The 25,370-nt window shown below is 41.1% G+C and overlaps 1 protein-coding gene across 17 annotated transcripts in view; it reads right to left on the bottom strand.

Annotated features, from left to right (window-relative positions):
- Positions 1-21,840, bottom strand: part of BAZ2B (bromodomain adjacent to zinc finger domain 2B) — a 319,623-nt gene extending 297,783 nt beyond the window's left edge. For 15 of the 17 annotated variants that reach the window (XM_066575966.1, XM_066575965.1, XM_066575971.1 and 12 more), the window contains exon 1: positions 21,663-21,839. The gene's annotated coding sequence lies outside the window, so the exon portion shown is untranslated. Of the gene's footprint in view, positions 1-21,662 lie in introns of all 17 variants that reach the window. The other 2 variants (XM_066575975.1, XM_066575978.1) reach the window with 1 other exon arrangement.
- Positions 21,841-25,370: the final 3,530 nt, after the last annotated feature.

Raw genomic sequence — 25,370 nt, 5'->3', positions numbered from 1 at the left:
ACCATTTTGTGAGAGTTGCGCCCTGTTACAAACAGATTGGCGTTACTGGACTGGCAGCACCTTAAGTTTATTTAATTTATCTTTTCTTATAAGGAAAGCCATCTTTCCTGCACAACAGCAGTAGAAGGACTTCCGCCCCTCTCTTTTTAGGTTTACAAGTTGACAGCTTTAATGTTTTATACTGTTCATGACTAAAGCAACCAATTAATACCCTCTACTCCTGGCATTATGGCTGAGCAGAGATGCCAATAGTATGGGAAGTGACCCCATGGAGGTCAGGTGAGCATTTCTATCTTGATTTGATCACATTTGCAAAGGTTTTTAGATTTTTTTCACGTCTTGGATAACCGCTTTAAAGTACCTTTGTCATGAAGGAGGTACGATTTAGATACGAGCAGGTAAATAACATGCCTACGGGTATGGTCACATGGTGGAAACTGCGTCCGACTTTTCCAAATGGATTCCCCCTCAAAATCTGTGGCAGAAGCCCAAGGCTAAGCCGCCGATCTCTCAGTGCACCACGATCAGATTTAGGCCTTTTCAATGAATGCGGATTTGACAGCACACAATCCGCATGAAGAAGTGACACTTCTATCTTTCCGCACACGGATCAGAAATTCACATGAGGGAAAAATCTGTGTCACATAGACTATGGCGCATCCTCTTCTTAAAAGTAATGGGACACGATTTGCTCTGGATATGATGTGGATTCTGTCTCAAATACACAGCAAAATAATGCAGTGTGAACATACCCTAAAATGTTACTCCGCTCTTAGTCTTCCTTCAGACCCTTTTCTTAGTGACCCTAAAAAACGTAGCATAATGGTATGCGTATTTTCCAAGTGTGTTTTGGTGGCGTCTTTGTTACACACTTTTTTGATACGTTTTCTTCCCTATACCAAACTTACAGCCTACTTACTGCATGTGCAAGAAAACGCCACAGACGTAAAAAAAAACGTACAATAAGACCGGCTTCAAACGAGTGTATGCGTATTTGTGCGCACCTTAGCGTAGTGTTTTTGCGGAACGAACAGTGCTGTTTTGTGGGCGCATACTATTTATTAAACCGAGCATACCATTTGCTCTAACCATAACATGCAATAGATCAGATATCTTGTATCCGTCATACGGAGTGTAGTGTCTATATACGGCCAATGCTACATGTGCTTTTACACAAGTCAAGGATGTCCATCACAGCTCTATGAAATCCTACTATCCTGGAGTTGTTACCCATTGATCATTAGAATGAGGGGGCTGCAGCGCTCAACTGAACGCTAATCCCCTCGGCCATCTTTGCTGCTTTTCGATTTCACCTGGCAGCCGAAGGTGGTCCGCACAGAGGTTTATAGAAGCCTCCTGTTTGCGTCTATGAGGCTGTCTTCAGTTGCAGGAAGGAGACGAAAAGCAGCGAAGATAGCCAAGGTGGAACAGCACTTGTTAAGTGTTGCAGCCTCCCTTATTCTAGCGATCAGCAGGGGTCTCAGTAGTGGGACCTGATTCATCAAAACCTTTGATATGTCTCTATGGTATGTCAAAAGTCAGTTGTAAGTGCAGCTCCTCTTGAAGTGCGGATTTCCCATTTCCAAATAAAGATGTGGAATCCGACCCGCTCGTGTGAGCCCGGACTAAGGCTTCTATGACACTTCCAGCTTAGCATTGGGTCCGGAGCTGGAAGTGTAATAAAAGGCATCACTCATTGATTTCAATGACAGCCAAGCCTTTCTATTACAGGTCCAGCTCCAAACCCTAATGACGATCTCCAGCCCCACTGCACTGATAGCAGGTGAGCGACGGACGGCTGAGGATGGGTCATCAATAGGAAATGCCTGGAAAAACCCTTTAAAGAGGATTTGTCCCATACTCATGTCAGCAGGGCCGGCTGTATAGCTGTGCAGCCGCAGCCCCACTGACGCTATTGCTACTCCTTTTTTCTCCCCAATTACCCCCATTCCCGTGTACAAGCTCTTCCTAAACCTAGCTCCCGAAGCTGTGAGTATGTCAAATAGGTGATCCCCGCCACTCATTGTAAATGGGCAATGCCAGATTTGATTGATCAACGGTATAAATGGCAGAAAGGCTCATCCAAACCACCCATGTGTAAGTTAGTGATCTAGAACTATTATTTAACACCACAACAACACATTTAAACCTGGAACATTCTCTTAAAAACCCATTGCAATCATCTGTATAAATTAAGAAGGTATACACCTTCAGATTCTATAGTACCGTGTTTCCCCGAAAGTAAGACAGTGTCTTACTTTCTTTTTATCCCCAAAAGCCAGACTATGTCTTACTTTCGGGGTATGTCTTATAATAAAAAAAAATCATTACTCACCTCCCCCGGCGTTCTGTCGCGCTCCGGCAGGATGTCGCTCGCTCCTCGTCCCCGGGGCAGCATTGCTTTCTGAATGCGGGGCTTGAAATCCCCGCCTCCAGAAAGCTAATACACACGCCGTCAGCCAGTTACAGCCATTCAATGACAGCATTGAATGGCTGTGATTGGCTGAAGGCGCACGTGGCTTCAGCCAATCACACTATTCAATGACATCATTGAATGGGTGTGATTGGCTGAAGCCACGTGCGCCTTCAGCCAATCACAGCCATTCAATGATGTCATTGAATAGTGTGATTGGCTGAAGCCACGTGCGCCTTCAGCCAATCACAGCCATTCTGTAACTGGCTGACGGCGTGTGTATTAGCTTTCTGGAGGCGGGGATTTCAAGCCCCCGCATTCAGAAAGCAATGCTGTGCCGGGGACGAGGAGCGAGCGACATCCTGCCGGAGTGCGACAGAACGCCGGGGGAGGTGAGTAATGATTTTTTTTTTCTACGGTATGTCTTACTTTCGGGGTACGGCTTACATTGGCCGACCCCCCTGACACCCCCGATACGTCTTACAATCGGGGGTGTCTTACTATCGGGGAAACACGGTAGAAGAAATATAAGAAAGTGACGGCATTAGATGAAACCGCCGACCCGTCTTCTCATCTACAATTATATTTTAAAGTTGATATTTTTTATGATTTTTTTGTATTTGGGAGCAAAACAATATACAATGTTTTTTATCCTGTCATGTAAAGGTCTTTTCATTGTTACAGTCTGATACTGCAGAAATTCGCAGCTACAGTATTACCCAATGGTGAGATTGGATAAAAGACTCAGGTCCATCGAGCTCAACCTTTCATGCGTTCCCAGAGGGCACTAAACACATCAACAAAGAGCGGATTTTAACAATTTCCAGTTGTGAAAATAATTAATATGATAATTTTATTCTTCGTGGATCAATATGCTGGGGCACATGCTTTTACATTTCCACAAACCTATGATGAATGTGCTGAGACTGCAATCCCTTCTTAGCTGAGCTAATAAAACTGATAAAGCAATTTCCACAGATTTTTTTTTTTAAATGAGGATATAAAATATCTCTTAAATATCAAATTTTTGCTTTAGTAAATTGACAGAAAATTGTTTCAGCTACTTAAGATATATATAGAATTGGTGGATGAGGAATACGGTGCATGAGGGCCCTTTTACACAAGATAACTGTCGGGCACAAATATGACTGACAGTCGTCCCAGCAATGATCACCGCTCAGTGAATGTAGGCAGAGCGGGCCAAGGACTGTTTCAGCCCACCTGCACCATTCATGGTAAACAGGCCATCATTCATAGATAAGGGCTTCCTGTTTACATGGGCAGATCCACCAAATCAAGATTGGTGGAGGCTCTTGGCAATAAACATGGCAGGGGGCCGACTTCCCTGTACCCGAGTCACATAAGGAGCAGCTAACTTGAACCAAAGAACATTAGATCATTTTGATACTGATACGATGACAATCTAATCTGCACGACCCTAAAGGCGCATTTAGACACAACGATTCTCACTCAAAATTCGCTCAAAGCTATCTTTTGAGCAATAACCGTTGCGTCTAAATGCATGGTCATTGTGCAGTTTTCGTGCAGGATTCATTCCTCGCTTAATTCTTATCAGCGATGCAGGCTGTTATCACAGTCGGCATCACTGATAAGATTGTTTCAACTGGTGTCCCTCTGGTAGTTCACAGCAGGACGCGAGCTGTAAGCCTGGGAGAACAATGCAGCTGTTCGCTTATGCAAAACAGCTGTATTGTTCACCGAGCAATAGCAGTGGTGTCTCGCTCTGCCTGCATAGTTCTTCAGTAACTACTTAGCTAGTATAGACTATGCAAAGATGATCGCTCAAAACCGTCACTCAAACTGTCATTTGAGCAATCATCTATCAGTGTAAATGGGGTCTTAAGGCCCATTTAGACGAGCAGATAATTGCTCAAAGATCGCTCAAACGACAGTTTGAGTGACAGCTTTGAGCGATCATTTTGCATAAAAATTAATTGGTATTGAAGTAGCTACTCAGCTACTTAAATACCAATTATGTATGTTAATGAAGCCTTCCCTGAGTGCATGCTAATAGCCCAAGGCTATTACCTGTGCTCAGATCCTTTGTTTTCCACGGGGAAACAATGCTATCAGCACTCCCTGTGAAGAACTACTGATAAAAATGAGTGATGAATTTTTATGTTGGACTGATTTTAGCGATCAGCCGAAAAGCTGATGATGGGCACACATTTACACGCACCGATTATCGCTAAGACGATCGACGATTAGTGATTTTTTTTGCGATAATCGTCCAGTGTAAATGGGCCTTTAGTGTTTGCTGCTGGGAAACACAAGGTAGCATAGTGGATTTTAACACAATAGTTTTTTCAGCCAGGAGAGAAGCCACGCCAGAGTTTTTTCGAAGCCACATAGCGTATAAACATCGGACCCAATAGGGTACTGAGCGAGAAATCTCTCGGTAGTTGCTTCATTCCAGCTTACATAAATGAAGTGACTAGTGAATGATTTCTTGCTCGGTCTAAAACAGGCAGTCCTTCATTTTTGATCGACTGCCTGTTCACAATAAATGTAGGCGGGTGGCTTGAAGAGATCTCCACCTTCATTTGCTGAATAAATACTGCTCTTGTGTGAAAGCACAGGGGTGATAAGTCATTGGGATGAAAGCCACCAATATTTAATTCCCCTTACAGCAATAAAAATGAATGTTAGGTCATCCAATAACATTAGCAAAATAGGGCCCCTTGCTGTCTACTTCTCAAAAGAAAGGTGGTCGCCATTACAGGAAACAAAGGAATTATGGACAGAGAATAGGTTAGAATAAAAAATTAACTATACTCACCCATTAAACGGACTCCTGGCCCACCCCAGCCCACCCTGATCCCCATCACTCAGAACTTAGGAGCTGTTGTAGCGATTGCACGCCATTCAGTGTTCACGTCATCACTGCAGCCCTTCATAGCAGTATCACTGGTGAAGCCAGTGACGTGGTTTCCGTGCTGGAGTGAAAAGGACCGTGAAGGCTGCACCGAAGCAGGTTAAGTATGCCTTAGTTTTTTTATTTTAACTCATTCCATGCACAAAAACCTTTCATTTTAATCTTGGAAAACCCAGTTGACCTCCTATTCCATGACTTTCCAACAAATCTTTTAACAGTATGCATATATTAAGGTCTTTTACATGCAATCTAGTGGGAGCAACTGAAGCCCCCCTTTGCCTATAGGTTTCTGTCCAGTCGCCGGACATATATGCTCATTCAGAGACCACCAGATTTCTTTCAATTAGCAATGAAGGCACATGGGGCATCTTCAAGGAGAACAGAGCTCCAACCCTTAGCAATAAATATTATTTCTATAAATCTTTACTGTACTTTCATGGATGACTACAATAGGTGGCCAAGGCAGAAATGTACTTGAGAGAGCCCAAACTCACTATAAATCTTTTCAAACTCATATGTTTTGCAGCTGGGGGTCATGAGGAAAAGCTGAAAAGAAATAGATGGTGGAGTACCCTTGTTCGCGAAGGCCCTAAGCAATTTCTCATTCTGCCCTTTCTATGATCCACTTCAATATCGTTAATTCAACTTTAATTTTACTATTATTCATTTAGCTTTTACTATTTTTCATAAAAACCAAATTGATGCAATGCATATTGCTTTGTATTAATTGTATGTTTACCGTAAAGTTGACCTGCAGCCCACTTCATTCCCACCCCCACCAAAAAAAAGATAGAGAAAAGGGAAAGAAAGTTCAGGAAATGCCTGGATTACTTTATTTGGTGTGTTCAGCTAGAAGTACAATCACCTTCTGCGCTTGCTGGATGCATCTGCCATTTGTAGTCTAGAAAAGGATTTCAGGCTTTGTGTCCCATCGTTCATTCTGAAGTTGTAGAAGATTGCGCAAAAACATCTACTTCTCCATAAAGAGGAATACCAGCATACTTGTAAGACACTCATATTCCAAGCGCAGCACTCTACATAAGTGATGCATTAACCATATCCAAAAATAAAAATATGGAGAAGTTGTAAGTCAACTTCAGAGTAAAGAAGTAGCGCTCCCTTGAGAAATAAAGGTCAGTCAGAAGCTTCGGGAGTAAGAGACTGAAAGCAGAGCAACTTTTACATATGGGATTACCTCATACACGCCGTCAGCACCATAATTACTATATTTTATTTCAATTGGATATAGTTTCTTAATTCTAAAACGGGCTTATACAGAGTCCTGCCCAACTTGCACATTGCTGCCTCCAGGAGGGGCGGATCAAGGCGGATCAAGTATACAGATATGAGCTGATGTCCATAGTTCCCCAAGTTAAAGAAACAGCATTATGCACTATGATACGCTGCTTTCGTAGCTCCCATTCACTTCAATTAGCTTTATTTTTGGTCCCAAAAGAGGTAAACCCATTTCAGACATTTCTCTTGTCTTACAAAACCTTCCCTGAGCATTTTATTATTATTATTATGGATGTGTATAGTCGCCTATTTAACCTACATCTAAAGATTAGTTTAACCCTTTCCAATCCAACTTGTATCTTGGTTTTCCTAGGGGGCTTACTGTTTTTCTGCATTTATACAACGGCGCTATATGCTGGCTTAAGCCAGTACTGCATGAGGTGACACGTTGGATAGGCTCCGACAGCAGAGAGGCTGGCAATATACAGTAAGAGAACCCCGACGGGTGTCTTCCAACATCGGAGCTGTACAGCCTTAAAGGGGTTGTCCCGCGAAAGCAAGTGGGGGTATACACTTCTGTATGGCCATATTAATGCACTTTGTAATGTACATTGTGCATTAATTATGAGCCATACAGAAGTTATTCACTTGCCTGCTCCGTTGCTAGCGTCCTCGTCTCCATGGTGCCGTCTAATTTTCAGCGTCTAATCGCCGGATTAGACGCGCTTGCGCAGTCCGGTCTTTTTTTCTGAATGGGGCCGCTCGTGCCGGAGAGCGGCTCCTCGTAGCTCCGCCCCGTCACGTGCCGATTCCAGCCAATCAGGAGGCTGGAATCGGCAATGGACCGCACAGAAGACCTGCAGTCCACCGAGGGTGAAGATCCCGGCGGCCATCTTCACCAGGTAAGTAAGAAGTCACCGGAGCGCGGGGATTCAGGTAAGCACTATCCGGTTTTCTTTTTTAACCCCTGCATCGGGTTTGTCTCGCGCCGAACGGGGGGCTATTGAAAAAAAAACAACCTGTTTCGGCGCGGGACAACCCCTTTAAATCATAATGTCTTTAAAAGGTCAGAGAGTGGATTGGAAAGGGTTAAAAAGGGTCTTCATTTTAATGGTTACAGTGCTAACAAAATTGATGTTGCTAAGTTGCTATGTCTGATTGAATTTTCTATTCCATTTTAGGATCTCAAGTCTAAATACAATTTCTTGTAATAAATAATTTACACAGGCAAACTGTTCCAAACTGCAACCAAGAAACATATTAAAGCTCACTGACTTTAATTTAGATTCAGTCACTGTCTGCTTGTATTAGTTTGTGGTTAACATTAAAAATTGACTTTTAATAGAACAACTACCATCAGATTCACAAATATAAAAAATACATTGTATAAAGTTGTAAAAGCAATGTAACAGTAAATGAATAGTATAAGGTTACTTAGACCATTGCTTTCAATGATCTGGTACTGTGCGAATTGTGTTGAAGATTGCCATCCCAACCCAAAAAGGGTTTTCTGTCTCTTTCCAAGAGTGGAGTTCATAAGCTCATGAGACACCAATGAAAGCCAACAAGGGCCAACCTTTGACCTAAACATCACTGAAACAAGATTTTGACCGATACTCGGCCCGTGTAAAAGCAGGACCCAACTGAGTTCTGAGCTAGAAATAGTTTGTTTCAGTTCACTTAGAAGTGACTAATACGCAAGTTCCCTCTGTGTAAACAGAAAGTTGCTCATCTTTAAGAGATTGCTTGTTCCCAGGTGGAGGTGGGTGGCTGGAAGAGATCTCCAGCTTGCTCCATCTCCATTCATTAAATTATCGTTCCTTTGTGAAGGTATTGGAGCGGTAGTTGTTGGGATGACTCTTGGGCACTTAAGTGCCCAACAGTGGTCCTGTGTTAAATCACCCTTAGATGTCACACACAAGCAGATATCTCATCCTTGATGAAACACCTGCCTATTTCCAGAAAATATGTACCACAAGACTTCTGGTGGTCTATTACATGAAGAAAATGTTGGGCTATCACAAGTGTTCCCAATAGTTTGAAGGTGTTTTCTATTCATAGACAACTTCTTTCATATTGGAGGTGGGGGAAGCAATGACCAGCTAAACTTTGCCCTTGCAGATGAATAGCCGCCCATGTAATATAGCAGTGTCGAAGTACAACAAAAGCTGTTCTCCATCCTGGGTCATAGAGAGAGGTCCCAAAGTGACCCCTTTAAGATGGTCATGGACATAGCTATTATTAATAACTACCTCAACAATATTAATATCCTTAAAAGGGTTGTCCCATGCTGTCACAAGATAGGGCATAACTAGCTGATCATTTGGGGTGCAACCACTGGGGCCTCCACCAAATGGTAGAACAGATGTCCAGAACATCATCAAATGAATGAAGCAATGGTAACACACATGCACTACTGCTTAATGCATTTCAATAGGACCACCAGTGATAGCCAAGCACTTGAACGAGGGGACAACCCCTTTAGGAATAATAGTTTTGTTTATAGCATTAAATATGTTCAAATCAAAAGTAAATTTTCTCCATTGATCAGGGACATCGTTCAGGCTTCAAATTAGTTATTGGGCTGTAGTGTAGCACGTAGTTTAATATTGTCCTAGAAAATACAAAGCAAATGCATTATATTTCCCACAATACAAACATATGCTCTTCTGAGGAGTGTTGGAATCCATGTCATATCATCACCAAATTTTATTACTTTGCAGCGACGCAATTCTGGGTTCAAATCTGACCAGAGGACTGCATCTACTTGAAGTTTACAGGTTCTTGCTTGGCCAGCCTAGACTTATTCCATGTATCCCAATTTCCTCTTCTACTTCAAAAACATGCTGACATGTTAACTGGCTTCCTATGAAATTGGCCTTTAAAGTGTCTTTAAAGGGTTACACCAAGATGACTTTTATCATCAATCTATGGTATAGGTGATAATAGTCTGATCAGTTGAGCCCCCCCCATCACAAGAATGAGGGTCCCATTTCCCCATCGTCTCATTACTGCAGGTTTGCTGTACCTACCCATAATGGTGTGGAGATTGAATAGAGTAGTGGTCATACACATGCGCGATACTGCTCCATTCATTTCAATGGAGCTGATGGAAAAAGCTAAGTACAAGCACTGAGCCATCTCCAATAGAGATGAGAGAGCACCCAAATGCTCGAGTCCGCGTTATTCGAGTCAAGCTTTTCATCGAGTCAAGCGGCGGGGAGGGGCCAAAACAGGCACGTCACAGTGGGGAGGAGCCAAAAACTGGGGTGGGGTCGAACACAGCTTGATGCTCGTTCGAGTAACGAGCACCATCAAGTACGCTAATACTCGAACGAGCATCAAGCTCGGCAGAGTATGTTTGTCAACTCTAATCTCCAGCAGTCCCACTGAAGATGAATGGAGTGGCACTGCACATGCGAGACCAGCACTACATTCAATCTCCTCCTCACTTCAACGAGTGCAGTAAGCCAGCAGTGAGGAGGAGAGAGGGATACAGTTCTTGGGATTGGTGAAGGTCTTAGTGGTGAGACCCCCTATCGATCAGACTTTTATCACTTAGACCAGAGGTCCCCAACTCCAGTCCTCAGGGACCACCAGCAGGTCATGTTTTCAGGATCTCCTATAGTAAGAACACCTGCAGCAATGTTTGAGGCACTGACGATAATTACATCACCTGTGCAACACTGAGGAAATCCTGAAAACATGACCTGTTGGTGGTCCCTGAGGACTGGAGTTGGGGAACACTGACTTAGACGATAAAAGCCAAAACTTTGCATAACCCCTTTAAGGTAAGAACAATAGATTGCGAGCCCCACTTCTACAGTATGGTGGAACAGGTTAGTACTATAAAAAATAATTGGAAATAAATAAAACCCCACTACATTTCTACAAGGCGTCTTTCACGGCAATCTATTATCTTACGAACACGATTGTCTTTGGGTCTTTCTTCAGTCTTTTGTACGGTTACGGGATCAGTGAGATTTCCCTGCATGTATAATTTACAACAATCTGCTCCAGAAGATATTTCACTATATAAACATTTCTCTGCATCTTGAATTTCACATAATTGGCAGCGAAAAATTATTTTTGCAACAAAAGATATTCTTTGTTTTTTTCCACTCAACGGGGAATTAAAATGAAGTATCGAATACATCTGGCTAAATTTAAGAACATCAGGCTCTTCTCTTGCAAGCAACCTAATCTCTTCTAATATTTTTGGTGGTTTCTAGTGACTTGGATTAGATTTCCAAACTCATATTAAAAATTTAGGACTTCACCTGAATATAAGACGGGCATGAGAAATAAAGTGGCATTGGCCTAGCATACCAGTCCAAAATGTGGTTTTATAAACTGAGAAAATATGTTAGAGAGACTTACTGGTTCAACACTCACTAAAAGGAATCACATCCTACTCTTCATTAGATTATGGCTACATAGACTCTGAAGGCAACATCACCAATCATACTGTAGCAGAGTCAGTGGTGGGATATCCTACCAGTTCCTCTAAATTGTCTCAACATTTACATTGCTGGTGGAATGCACCTTTATTGATGGGTATGATGAACATCCAAAGGCACCTGTTGTAATGCATGGGGTCATGTAGTCCTGAAGTATCCGTATACATTCAATTTGCTCTGAAATCTTAGAAGGGAAGCCAGCATTGCCATTTTTAAAGAGCACTGACATGCCAAAGGTCATAAGATAGGGAAAAAAAATTGTGTAGGCCTCTTTAGCCTGGCGAAGTGCAGCAATTCGATGTTGCATTGATTCCACAATTGGGTGGAAGACAACTTGAGGAATATTGAGCCTTGCCAACTGGGTAACCACCCACAGCTCAGTGGTACGAAACTTCTTCACCATACACCATAAATTCTAGAGTTGGCTCATGTCGGGCAAACATGCAGGCCACACCATTCCAGTATGCCCCTCAACTCAGTTCTGGACAACTTGGGCCCAAAGGCATGGCGCTCTATCCTGCTTGAATATCCTGTCATTGTGGGGGTACATGAAGTAAATGGAGTGCTGCAAATGGTCACCAAACAGAGAAACATAGTGGGCATCTGTCAATGATATATTTAGGCAGACCCAAGCCATGACATGAGAATACAACCCACACCAGTATGGAAGCACCACTATCCTGTGCAGTGCCTTGTTGACTGGGGTTCATGGCTTCATGGAGTCTGCACTATACACAAACCCTACTATCAGCCTGAAACCATTGGTACCAAGTCTCATTGGACTACGCCAGATTACCATTCCTCTGGGGTCCAGTTAGCAGACTTAAGAGCCCAGGTGAGGTGCTGTGTCCGGTGTTGTGGTGCTAAGAAAGGCACTCTGGTGGGTCTTCTGTTCCCATATCCCATGGAAGCTAAAGAAAGCTGCACTGACCTGCATGATATGCATGTTGGGCCTCCTGCATTGAATATGGATTGGATTTCTGCCAGAGTCATTTGTCTGTTCGCACAGACAATTCTAGTAAGATGCTGCTGGTTGCAATGATTAAGCACCCATGAGCAGCCACTGTGTTTTCCACTGTGGGTGGTAATGCCCTTTATGATGTCTTCTTGGTATACACATGACTATGTGAATCGAGGAAGGTTAAATGCCTGCACAACTTTGGAAATGGAATCTCCCATCCGTCTGGCACTCACTATCATGTCTTGTTCTAACTCTGATCATTCCCGTCACTTTGCCATGAGCATACTGGCCAGTCTTCAACCTAATTCACATGATAACAAGTCACAACTTATACAGGTGTTCCCAAGCTGTCATCTAAGGTCACACCACTTCATAATCAAATTACACACTACTATCCCATGACTTTTGGCATGTCAGTGTAGTTCGTAAATACATACAGATTTCTGATCAAATACATTCAAGAACAAGTCAGGCGCCTGGAGTGGAAGTCCTCTCCAACCCCCGACCAGCGACCATGCGTACCATCGCTTTTCTGTATTAAGAATAACCATGGACGCTCGCCATCGGTCATGTGCAGTTCAGATTTTTTTTTTTATATTTGTTTTTCTCATGCCGTTGCTGGGCGATGACGCGGGTAACTGTCAATTGCAGATGGACTGTGGGTCAGATGGCTTTCATTGACTTCAATGGAAGCCGTCTGTGAGGATTCTGCTGAAAATTAAGACACGCTGTAATTTTAATATATAGAAAAAAGGAAGCAGCACCATAAGCAGATTCTTCACAGCATCTTAAAAAGATAAAAGTTGCTTATCTTTATTTAGGTATCCAGGGTTAAAAAGTGGCAGATCGCAACATTTCAGCCAGTTGCAGCTGTGAAGAATCTGCTTATGGTGCTGCTTCCTATTTTCTATATATGGACTACTTTGTTGGAACCTACTGAAGTTGGGTTCTCTGGTTAAGCCTGCACCTTTTTCTATGTTATGCTGTAATGTTAAATCTGTTTGCTAAAATTGCAATTGCTATCTGCTCAGCTGAGTGGATTTGCAAATGTACTATTTTTTCAATGTGAGCGGAATACCGCGGATCGTCCGTGCGGGTAACGATCGCAGATTCCGCAATTGAAATCTGGTCGCATGAGATTGGCCTTAGGGTGTGGTTATCTTCAGGTGCTATAGACCACATTAGGACACAAAGTGTACCAATAATTATAATTTATTTAACATGAGTTATTAGTACTTTTAAATATATGTAACTTTGTAACATCTTTTATCAGGGGAAATTTCTATGTTTGTCCCTTTTCAGTGGCCGGTAATTCCTGTTACCCTGCTGGAAGGCAACATAGTAAATAGTACACAAGGATGAGGCAAATGTAGCTGCAGTTTCTCTCTTTCTCTGTGGGACTGCATGCTGTGAGACGTGAAGGTGGCAGAAGTGAGGAGATGCCTGGTTTTGAGTTCTAAACACAGTATGTGATGACCTTGTCCATTTAGAAGGCATGAGAGAAAATATTAAAAAAGGCATATAGATGGGAAGTCCAATGTGTGAAAATATAGTACTACAAAAAATCTCCAGATCCACTGGAGTCAACATCTGTTTGCAAGAGAGAGAATCATCTGTTACTTAAGGGCTCGTGCCCATGGCTGGGTCGGATTCCGCCTCTGAAATATCCCAGCAGAATCAGACCCGGTACCCACAAGAGACCCTATACTTACCTCTCTGGATCTGCCGCTAGCGTCTTGTCCGATGCGATGCGCAGTGCAGCACATGACGCACAAGCACTGGGCTGTGACGCGGATTCCCGCGATACTTCCGCTGTGCTCACAGCGAAAGTATCCTAGGACGGACAGCTTCCATTGACTGCAATGGAAGCCGTCCGTTTTTACAGAATAGAACATGCTGCGATTCTTCCCCACGAGCGGAAAATCACAGTTGATTTCCACTCATGGGCAGGGAAGAATCATTTAACACAGCAGGTCTATGGACGGACATTGCTGCGGAATTTGTGGTGGGTGTCTGACCACGATTACTGCAGCGATCATCCGTGCGTGGGCATTGGCCCTTAAGCACTAGATTTGAAAAGTAAAGCAGTTTTCTGGTTTGGAAATTTAATGTGCAAATGTCATATGCAGAGATACTACTGCAGTATCTGGATCAGGTCTACCTGCATCCCACAGTAGAAGGCAACAGAGACCTGGCTGGGGAAGGAAATTCATCCTGGACAGAAAATGGAAGTGCAGAGTAGTATCAGTCACTAAATGTGTGAAGAGAGATAGTGTGAGCAGTGTCAGTCAGAGCCAGGGCAGAGTACTGAAGCAATCAGGGTGCAGAACTTGAACCATGGTATAAGAAGATGGTTGTGATACAGAGTGTTGGCAGCAGAGTGTCACAACCAGCCAGAAACCAGAGGCACTGGTTGTAGGTGGAAAACAAGGGAGCTCAGAGTCAGACAATCAAAAATAGATATTCCCAGAAAAGGGCACCTGGTGTATGCAAAAGATAAGTGGTAAAAAAGGACTATCCTTATTGTTGTGTAAAAGCAGAGGGGCTCATCCAATATTATATCTACATTTATAAATTGCATTCAGAGTCTATTTCAATTGCCACAGTTTGAGTTATATGGCAAAGTTTCTTCAGTAAAGCAAGAGTAAACACATTTCTTCACTCTGTCACAGTCCACCTGCAGCCTAACCAAATACCCCACACACAAATACCCCACATTAGGAAACTCTGATTTAATAGAAAAGGGGTCCCACAATCAGGATGCTTACCTATTATCTAGAGAGAAGGGTTAGCTATGAAGAGAATCTTCCACTCAGAGCAACCTGGCATACTCATAGACTACTTGAACAGCCCACTGATTTCGATGGAAACTGTACAATGCCTTATTTCCCGCTTAGTGGCACTGCTGGGAAATTGAAGACTTGCCTTCAGCTTACTACACACTTTACAGCTGGTTCCTGGGGGTTTCTAACAGTGGGACACCCTGTGATCATCTTATTGTCACGGGACCCTTTTAGCAAAAAAATATGCCCAAAGCATACAAACCCTCTAAGAACCAAAAATTAAGAAATTATGTCTCGAGTCCCTGAACTGCATTCTTCCTAGGGAGATAATAACCAAGCATAATTCATGGACTGTGCTTTCATAACATGCCCTATTCGTCTTATACCAACACCATGCTATTCGTTGTCCTAGAGCTGTGGGCACAGTTACAACTGTTAAGTAACAGACGCTGCTCTTCCGAGGTTCTCAATGCAGCAGAGCCAAATTTGTCAGTTGGCACAACTCATGGTGCTATCCCTATGGTCTTCCCCAGGATTGTAAGCAACCCTACTGAGTTAGCTTAGTGAATTATCACAACGCACAAAAGTTAGAGCTCAATGAAAATTTGAGGTCTCATACAGCCATACATTCCCTGCACATTTATAAGTATTTGCAGCTTCTATTTTGACCAATAAAATAACAAGAAGAGCACAGAAATATAAAGAAAGCACAAAGTAAAATGAAACGGATATCAAACGCTCAATTAAGCAAACATAAAAAGGATTCCAAGTAACGGCTTGTTCACACTCGAGTGACAGACTTGTCCTAAGAGCCAAACAACGGCAGAAGCGCTGGTTCCGGCACATGCTGAACCCGAACAGCTGAACGGAACCCACTGACTAGAATGAGTTTCATTTGCCACTATTCTGCACTTCAGAGATGAATCAGCACTGCATGTAGTGCTATTTTGTCCGGGATTTAAGCGAAAATCAGCGGCAAAACCTCCGCCACTGATGTGAACACAACCTAAGTCAAGAAAGTTGGCGAATAATCCCCTCTTGAAAGGCGATTCCATTGAAAAGGATAGTTAAATAACTTCAGTCAACTTCACTCTAGTGGTGCAACTGTATGAATAATGTAGTCATGTGGTATTCCTGAGGCCGGCCATAAGGGGCAGATATCTGTGTGATGACAATGATTAGTGACATCCACTCATCCCGATTACCCCTATGCCGTGAGGTGTCACCATTATATTCAAAATGCCATTTTTTTCATGCAATAAAATGTTCTTTAGCTATATCAACAATTATCATATTAATTGAATATGCCCCTACATAATCCCATAACTTGTCTGTAGAATCAGGCTTTTGTGTGGCCAGTATAATAGATCTCGCTAGACTAGACATCAATGCTTACATTTCTTGTGTGCCTGATATTTAGCCATAGGGAGCTAATAAAATGACTGATTTCTGTTCATGTGGGCATCAGAGACATTGACACACCAGGTTCACTGATTCCCATTGCATAAGTGATATTGTCAACAATGAGCTCTTGTTGAGTTCCATCTGGATCACCACTTGATAGCATTCTCTTTCCAGGCATCTGTACTGCTCGTCTATACAACTTCTTATGTTAAGATTTCTGCATTTTACATTTTTCTAAGTTGGCACCAACATTTTCACTGTCCTTCCTTTTAGTCTTACTACTATAGACTACCATACGCTTTCACCAAAACTGTAGACATTCTGGAATGTATATTATTCCCAAGACCATAGTGTTAGAATAACACAAAAAATGCTTTGATAATTCCTAATGATATGAACAATTTCACACATGATTAGTCGTCTACTGAAAGTCATGCACACACACAGACAACCAGATGCCGGAAAGAATTATTGTTCTTCAGCCACTCAGGACTAATGGGATAGACAAAAATTTGTCACCATCATTACAGGGTGATGACAACAAAGAAGAATTCAAAAAATAGTATTAGGTTGGATCCCCTGATTTTGGCTTCACGACATCTATCGATGGCTTAACAGTAAAGTTTTTCGAACTGTGTACTTTTAAGGGCCTAGCACAGTCCCATACAGGGTACATTGGCACTACTACACCTTGTAAACTATGAAGGTTTCGTGATCCTTGGAGACTGAGCAAGTGAGACTTGTCAACACAGAACAACTTCAAGCCTTTACAAAAAGTTTTGTTTATTGAGCAAGTGAGATCTGTCAGCACAAAAGAATGTTTATCCCCATAAATTCTAGTTCTTATATAGTTGCTTAAGATTTTTCATTTCCAAAAGTCAGCTGATAGTGCTGACTTCACTCTACTTCTAGTGTAAATCATCCCTGACCTGAGGCCTAACAGAAAAAAAGGGAGAATTTGGGTCTTATCGTCACAGAAGTACAGGTGTATCAGACTGCTTGAAGAACAATTTCTCTACTTGAAAGACCAGGGAACACTACACGAGGTAACCTAAGCCGGGTCACCTGTCTAAGAAGAACAGGAAGAATGCCAGGTGTTACTGACTTGTGCATACTTCTTCAATCTACCTGCAGACCAATATACAGTATTTAAGAAAGTTGGTGGTTTAAAAATATGGTTTCCACCATATATACGAACCTGAACTGAAAAACTGATGGATAGAGTCTAGCCGACCACTTTGGCCAAGACCGCAATTTCTTTTTTAAACTGTTCCCTACATGATAACACATTTACAGGATACTTTCCATTGTTTAAAATGATTCAGAAATACCTTTTAGGACAGGTTTCCCAACCAGGGTTCAGTGGAATCATGGCGTTCCTTGGTTAGCGGTTTTCTCAGAGGAATTAACAAAGTTGTCACTTTGTTAGGTTTGGGGTAGTTGTAAGGGTTCCTTAGGAAGCAGCCAATTTTTTGTGGGGGTTTGCCAAGGTAAAAAGGTTGAAAATTATTGCTTAAGGGTGGTTTCACACAACGTTTTTTGGAAAAGAACTGCAGTTTGTGTGTCAGTTTTGATGAAGTTTTCTATCAGACAAAGCCAAAAGTTGAACCAGTAAGAGGATGTATATGTTCTTCCTTTATATTGCCCATATTCCTTGGCCAAGTTGTACCAAGATTAAAAGTTATCCCCTATCCGCAGGATAAGGGATAACTTGCTGATCAATGGGTTTAAACACTGAAACCAACACCGATCTTGAGAACAGGGGTCCTGCGGGGTTACTGCACCCTCCACATGTGAGGAGGACACTGAGTTGAGTGTTTGTCACATAAGTACGCTGGCACTCCATTTACTTTTAATGAGACTTGTGACATACCTGAGCAGCAAGCATTCAGATATTTCCGTCAGCTCCATTGAAATGAATGGAATACTGACTGCGCATGCTTGGCCAGCACTTTATTCATTCTGAAATCCCTGCGGGTAAAGCAACGCCCACAGTGACAGGCAGAAGGGGACACAGGACCTCCATTCTTGAGATTGGCATGGGTTTCAGAGGTGAGACCCCCTATTTATCAGCAGCTTATCCCCTATCCTATGGATAGGGGATAACTTGTAATCTTGATGCAACCCCTTTAAATCCTCTTACAGCTTTGGCCCAAAAAAACTGCATGAAAATTGCCACAAAACTGCGACTTTACAAAAAAAACCCCTATGTGTGAAACCACCCTTGGAGCATCTTTACAATGCCCTTATAAAGCTGGAACAGCGAGAATGTGTATATAGAACAACCTGCCCCTACAAGTGCCAATGACATCCCTGAAAAGTAGCAAGTACCGTCTAACAAGCTAACATCACAATGCATGTATATAAAAGGCATAATAAAAAAGGCTAAAAAAAAGATACATTTCTTACAGCATTTGAGACATGCTGGTCATTAAATAATATTCCACATATTATGTGGACACGTATTATACACAACGCCATAGTCTTTCTATTATAACCATTAACAGTGCAAAAATCATACAGTACTAGGTTTTTAGGTTCACCTTAGAGTCACATAGGCCATCATTTACAGTGCTACGACTTAAGGTCCTCAGACAATGAAATATTTAAGTACCCAACCCCACATGACACAGAAATAGTCTTCATGTCACAATTACGTAGATAGATCTATTTTGATGCATGAGTGGACAGCATAGAGAGCAAAATAGTTAGGGTTAGAAAGCTGGGTAATGGGCCCAGAGGGAATCAATAGACAGCTATATTTAAATATGCAGGTTTCATACTACGCCTATCTTATATCATAGAAACTAAATCATTTGGTGCCATAATTAAGAAAACCTTGTGATTCGTATTCTAAAATTGACATTTTATTTAAAAAAATAATTGTATAATTAATTTCATTTTAATTGTCCATATGAATGAAAATATAAAATGATGTTGGACTCAATGTCTCATAATATATACCAGGATTTGAATACATCAACTCACCACTTCGAGATACAGAGATCATTTTGCCATATAAAAAGCTTACCACTTAATAAAAATGACAATATTTCATTTGTACCCATACTCAAGTTAATGAGGCAGGAACAAAAAATCCCATTATTGTATATTCCCATTATTGTCTGGTTCCAGCAAAACCTAGTATTGATGAGCCATAAAGTGCTGTATTAAGGGCGGTCACGTGACCGGGGGAACTTTTTATAACACAAAAAGTGGGTATTGTTCAAGAAACAATTTTTAGAACACTGAAGTTGATTGTATTCTCCCCACATGGGCTGACAAGCCTGGTATAGCCGCAGGTAAGGCTGTGCTTTTCTAAGGAATCCTGCATACAGCTCCCTGCTCTTAAACTCCGATTTCACAACAACCACCCATGAATTAACCCCTACGGCGCCAGCAAGTACTAAAGAAGATCAGAGAAAAAAAAAGTGGGATTCCTCTGTGTCAAACTAAAACAAGCCATTTCTTCTAAAAAGAGTGATTTACCAAGAAGATGTTAAGTTATTCTATAGATAGTTGATCATTTAACCCTCTTAGTACTGGAGGGGTCTAAGAGAAAAGTAAAATAAATGGAGAAAAACACACACACACCTAATAATATGCTACTCACTTCACATAGTATAAAACTTCGTCCCTAAAAAAAAAACAAAAAAAAACACATTCGACAGACATGAAATAATCGGAGGCATGCACTATACGTTAAAAATTTCAAGGTCAGCAAAAATTTTTAAAGCAAAAAAAAAAGGGAAATAAGTTATGTGGAGCCATCTGCATCCCACGACCAAATACAAAGAATGTGCATAAAATAATGAAATGTAGCTAATTAGCAAATCTTATTGCACTGTCAAGCCATAAAAAGTGACAGGTTTGCAAAAACACATAAAAAAAAAAAAAAAGGGACGATTTCATTTCGCATATGGTGCAGTATTTGTACACCTGTTGGAAATGATTGAGGGCGCTGACAAAAAAAAATTTTATAAAAAAACAAAACAAAAAAATATTTTAATTATGTTTCCTAAATAGAGTAAAAAAAGAGATTGATCATCAAATAAAAAAAAAGAAAAAAAAAACAGATCAAAAACAATATCTGTAAAAACTAAAACACAAAACAAACTTTCAAATGATGTCACTTGGTAGATTGTAAAGTTTGGGGCTGGATAAATATGACCGCTGCTGATTCTTGGCTTCTCATCTGCAAAAAAAGTCTGAGCTTCTCCCAAAAAATAAATAAATTAATAAATAAATAAATTAAGAAACCTTGCAAATAAAATTATACAAGATGGCGAGTAGCTTGTTGTTTAGAGGGCAGGGGAAAAAGGAGGAAAATGGAGGATATTGTTATATACACAAAGGGATAAATTTCAACAACTCAACCAGTCAGCAGCTGCTATTCTGTTCAAGGAAGGAACACAAAAGAGTAGGAGAGATGAAGAGGGCAGAGCAGGAAGACAGCAGTGATCAGATGCTCCATATACAGAATCCTCGCTCACCCCCCTGATCCTTCCTATCAATCCACATTACCCTCCTGGCATCAAGCCTGGAATTTGTATGGTGTTGTTGCGGTGATTTTGGCATAAAAATCACTTTATAGGTAGGCTTACCTCACTTAACCCCTCAGATACTAACCACTATGCAAAACAGAAGGTGTGGTTATACGCTTCTAGTCAACACCCCTTTAACCCTAAGACGTGTAGCTTTAAATAGATGGGAATGAATGGGACATTTGGGGGGGCTGGATAAGCCAATCGACAGCATTACCACCAGTTTACGGTTACTGGCAGATGTTCCTGGCATTGAGTTGCAAGACATATGGGATTTGTGAAAACTGAATTACACTTAAACACTGGACTCATTCTCTCAACAACAAATGTTCCCTTCATTTCTGCTATTCCAGAGGAACTACAAGGAAGATGGCAAAAAAAATATATACATTTATATTCGGGCTGAAATTGACCTTAAATGATTAAATAATAATCCTGATGATTTTTTTTTTGTTTTAAAGAAACGATAAGGAAACACGTCTACAATGCTGAAGGGGGTTATTCTCCCACCGCCGGTACAACACAACCCCCTTTGAGAGTAGGAAGGGTTAATAAGTGTCCTATTGCCAGAAGAGGATATGTTCGGGAGAAGGGTGGCCCATACCTTGCTGATAGGCACCTCAGGGAGGGGCGGTAAGGGAGCAGTAGGGTTAATCTAGGAATACCGAATGCAAGGTCCCATTTAGCTTAGGAGAAGCCTCTGGGAAGAAATGCAGAAAAACAAACAAGATAGCAGAGTGCAATGCGAGAGATAGGAGAGGGGCACAGGGAGGGCATGCATTCACCTTCTCATGTGCCTCCCCCTCTGTAGACTACAGCACCCCTACTGATCCCACAGAGAACTGTATAACAACACAGGGAACCCCCCATGTATCCAAACAATCCTTCCCCTGCTTGTTGGGACCCTTGTAAGTAACCCTTTCCAGTAATTGCCTTGCCCTGCTTGAAGCTTAGTGTTCACTCACCTTATGCCCAGGGTCTCCTCCTTGCCAAGGATTCAGGGGGGTGAATATTTTAGGGAGAGGTGATGGAAGGTTATCTCTGCTTTTTCCTTGCCAGTCTCTTTTTGTGTGCTGTGTGTCTCTCCAGGAGCTGTGGGAAAGGACATAAAGGAAGAGGGTGTAATTGTGCTCCCTCTATGTGTGTGTGTCTGTTTAGTTCCTTGCAGCAGATTGAAGGAGATTCTTCTCAAGGTTTTTATTCAGCTTCACTTCAAGGCAAAGCTTCATGAACCAAAAGTGACGTCAGCCAACAAGCCTCTAACAATGAAACTTGCTGTTAACCGGAGAGCCTGCAAAGGAGGAAAAATGTTTATTTGCTTATTATTTTTTCCCTCTCCTAAGTTTATCTATTAGATTTCCTTACATGGAACTGTCCTGGCAGAGAGCACCTTGTCAAACCGATCTCTCATTTATATACTCGCATGTGCAAAAAAAAAAAGTTCACAAGATATTTCCAGAATTAGGCATTTTCTTTTAATTTATTTTTGTGCAATCGGTTTGCGAATAAATAAAAGTTTTAGAAGTAGATTTAAAAAAAAAAATATATATATATATATTATTCTTAATCACCATGTATCATAATATTCTTAATTACAGTCTATTGCAGGTTTAGATTAGACGTGCGCAGATATTGAAACTGCCTTTATCACATTATAAATAGGATAATTGATATGGTTTTTTGATTTAGTAATATATACGGAATTGTATTGATATTAGTCTGTATTTTTTGAAGTAGGGACTTTTCACACGGGATCGAATAGGCCGCACGACGCACCGCAAGCCGCGTAAATTCCGCACCAAAATATGCATGCTGCCTGCAGATTTTGATGTGAGATTGAAAATGTCTTACAACGTGCCTGAAATTTTGTATCGAAATCTGCTTAGACCTGCGGATTTTGGTGAGGAATTCCGCAGCTGCAGATCTGGCTGCATTCTGTGGCGTAATTCTGTCCCGTGTGAAAGGACCATTAGATTTGTATCACTTGTAAGTGATCAGTTTACATTCTCTTTCCACGATAAAACTTAAAAAAAACATCGTTATGTAAAGGTTCGTGTTTAGGCCGCGCTCAGATGAGCGTATAGCAACACGTCCGTAATACCGATTCGTAATACGGACGTGTTACAGATGATATTGCCACCCAGTATTTCATCACCATTTCATCTGTCTTTGCCTCTGTAGATTTTATTTTCTACTGAACAAACACTGATCTGTGTTTGCCCAATAGAGAACAGTCGCTATACGAAAGCAAAAACGGAAAAAAATAGGTAATGCTACGTCTTTTTAACTGGCTGTGAAAAATAGAGTCATGAAAATAGATGTAGATTTACATTAGTTCTATATAATGGTCCGCAAAACACAGACCACGTATGGAGCTAAAATACGCTCATCTGTTGAAAGCGGCCCAGTAGTGGGTGTTTATTTTATTTTTTTTTAAATGGTTAGATTTGTATCACTTCTGAATATACACTATCTTTCCATAAGAAAGTGTAAGAAAATCGGTATGTCAGGCTCATGTATAAGGATACATTTGGTAGGACCATTTGAAACATCTACCATTGACTAGTATTAAAAAATGTATTCTGCGTGGAAATACTTTGAATAAAGTTGTACTGAAACTATGTATACAGTTGGCACTAAGATATTGCCATGCATATTGACCAAATGTGTTCCAAACAGCTACCCTCTAGGCATACACATAGGTCTTTGGGCACATCTATATATAAGTATGAATGCCCACGGGCGGAATCGCTATGCGTTTTCCGCTGCAGAAAAACGCGGGTGAATTCCAAAGCTATTAGGTTCTACTGAGCCTAATAGATTTCTGCCTGTCAATGCTCACATGCGGAATTCTTGCAGCGGGGAAAAAAATTGCGGCATGTCCTATTTTCCACGGATTTATGCCACGGGAGGTTTCCATTAATATAGCATAAATGGAGACCGCAGAAATTCACAATCACATGCAGGCACTTTTTTATTTTTAATTGTGGTACTCCCGCGGCGTGAATCTGTGGGTGTATCCCGCAATGCTCGTGGGCATGAGCCCTAAGGCATATATGCCAGACATCTCTTGATTAAAGAAATGTTCTTTTTTGACATTGCAGTTGTTCCCTATTGAAACCGATATGTAAAAAAAAACTAAAAAAAAACAAAACACATAAACATCATATCTTCAGACTGCCTAAATGTTTATAAGGTTGCACCAAATGCAAAAAAAATACACCCGGAATTAAAAAAAAAAAAAAATTTTATGAGGCCAGCTTAAAACTTTTATCCTCTTCAAACTTTTGGGCTCTCCCCTTTAAATTAAAAAAAAAACAACACATCTCATGGGAATGGATTATATAATTGGGGTGCCTTGTTTTGACAAAATGTCCTTGATCATAAATAAAGATTGCACTCTGCTTGACTGTTTTTACGACTGCTGTGTGTAAGTGATACTGTAGAGAAGAGAAAGCAATGAAGAGAATAAAATGAAAGGTCGTACAGAGAGAGAGAGGGAGAAAAACATCAGTGATCAGCAAAAAAGCTGTGGCTGCCTTGAGTAATGCTTTTAAAGATGATCCCATTCTCTTCTATTCTGTGTATATTAATGTTGTGGACCTGCCAGACTGGCTATAAATACAGTAATAACGCTTTAGTTTCTACCAAAACAGGAAATTATCCCTCCTCCATTCCTCGGTCTCGGTAAACCGACTCTTCCCAATCCATGTCTTTAGTGAAATAAAGTCACACACTGCTGCACCTCCCATCTGACCCCTTCCAAAACTTATCATCACCAGTGGTTAGATTTTTTTTTTTCCACACTCACGTCCTGTTGGGCCTACTAGGGTTAAAGTACAAAAAGGCACAAAATTGATTAAATAGCTAAAAAAATTAAAAATTAAATTAAAACGGGGGGTGGGGGGGGGGGTGTTGTTAGCCTATATAAACCATCTATTGCCGCTCAAGCAAAAAAAAAAAAAAAATGAAAATAAAATCTAATTTATTTATTTGGATCGGCTAAAAAAAAAAATTATATAAATCTCATGTTGTTTTCTGTTTGGCTTTGACTGTGATTTTAATTGTGCTGGAGGATCTTCATTAGTATTAGCACATGGGGAGATTGTACAAAGCTCCTTCATTAGGGAAAAAAAAAAAACTGCCTTGCGAAGTAGGTCTTTTGCATGCAATGAGAATGTCAGCCTTACCTCGGTCATTTTGTAACATAATAAGTGTAAGCACAATGATTGCAATGCAGAAAGCGGGGGAAGGGCAAAAAAAAAACAAATCCTGTTTTAATAGGGTCGTTTGAAAAGAAAGATTCTCATTTCCTAGTCAAAACAAAATGGAATCTGAAAATTCTAGTGTGCAAGCGGGAGAAGAGTGTTAGTTAAAGAGTCGCGTTTGTAATTAAAATTTTTTTATTATATTTTTTTTGCACTTCTATCCATGAAAGTGCTCACATCTTAACAGCATCTGGGCTTGCATTTATTGATTTTTTTTTTCACTGCCACATTCCCGGAATACAGATTTTAATCATTTCAGTACACCACACTCAGTAATTTCATTAAAACTGGAACCTTCCAGCCCTGGAAAAGCATTTAATTTCAATGACACACGATTCCTCTCTTAGTAGCAAAACTGTCTCAACAGTAAAAGCTGGCCTAGGGTTCAAATGCATAATTTAATCC

The sequence above is a fragment of the Eleutherodactylus coqui genome, chromosome 8 (genome assembly GCF_035609145.1).
Source record: "Eleutherodactylus coqui strain aEleCoq1 chromosome 8, aEleCoq1.hap1, whole genome shotgun sequence".
NCBI lineage: Eukaryota > Metazoa > Chordata > Amphibia > Anura > Eleutherodactylidae > Eleutherodactylus > Eleutherodactylus coqui.
Note: the sequence above shows the minus strand (reverse complement) of the source record. Positions and strands in the feature narration are given on the sequence as shown.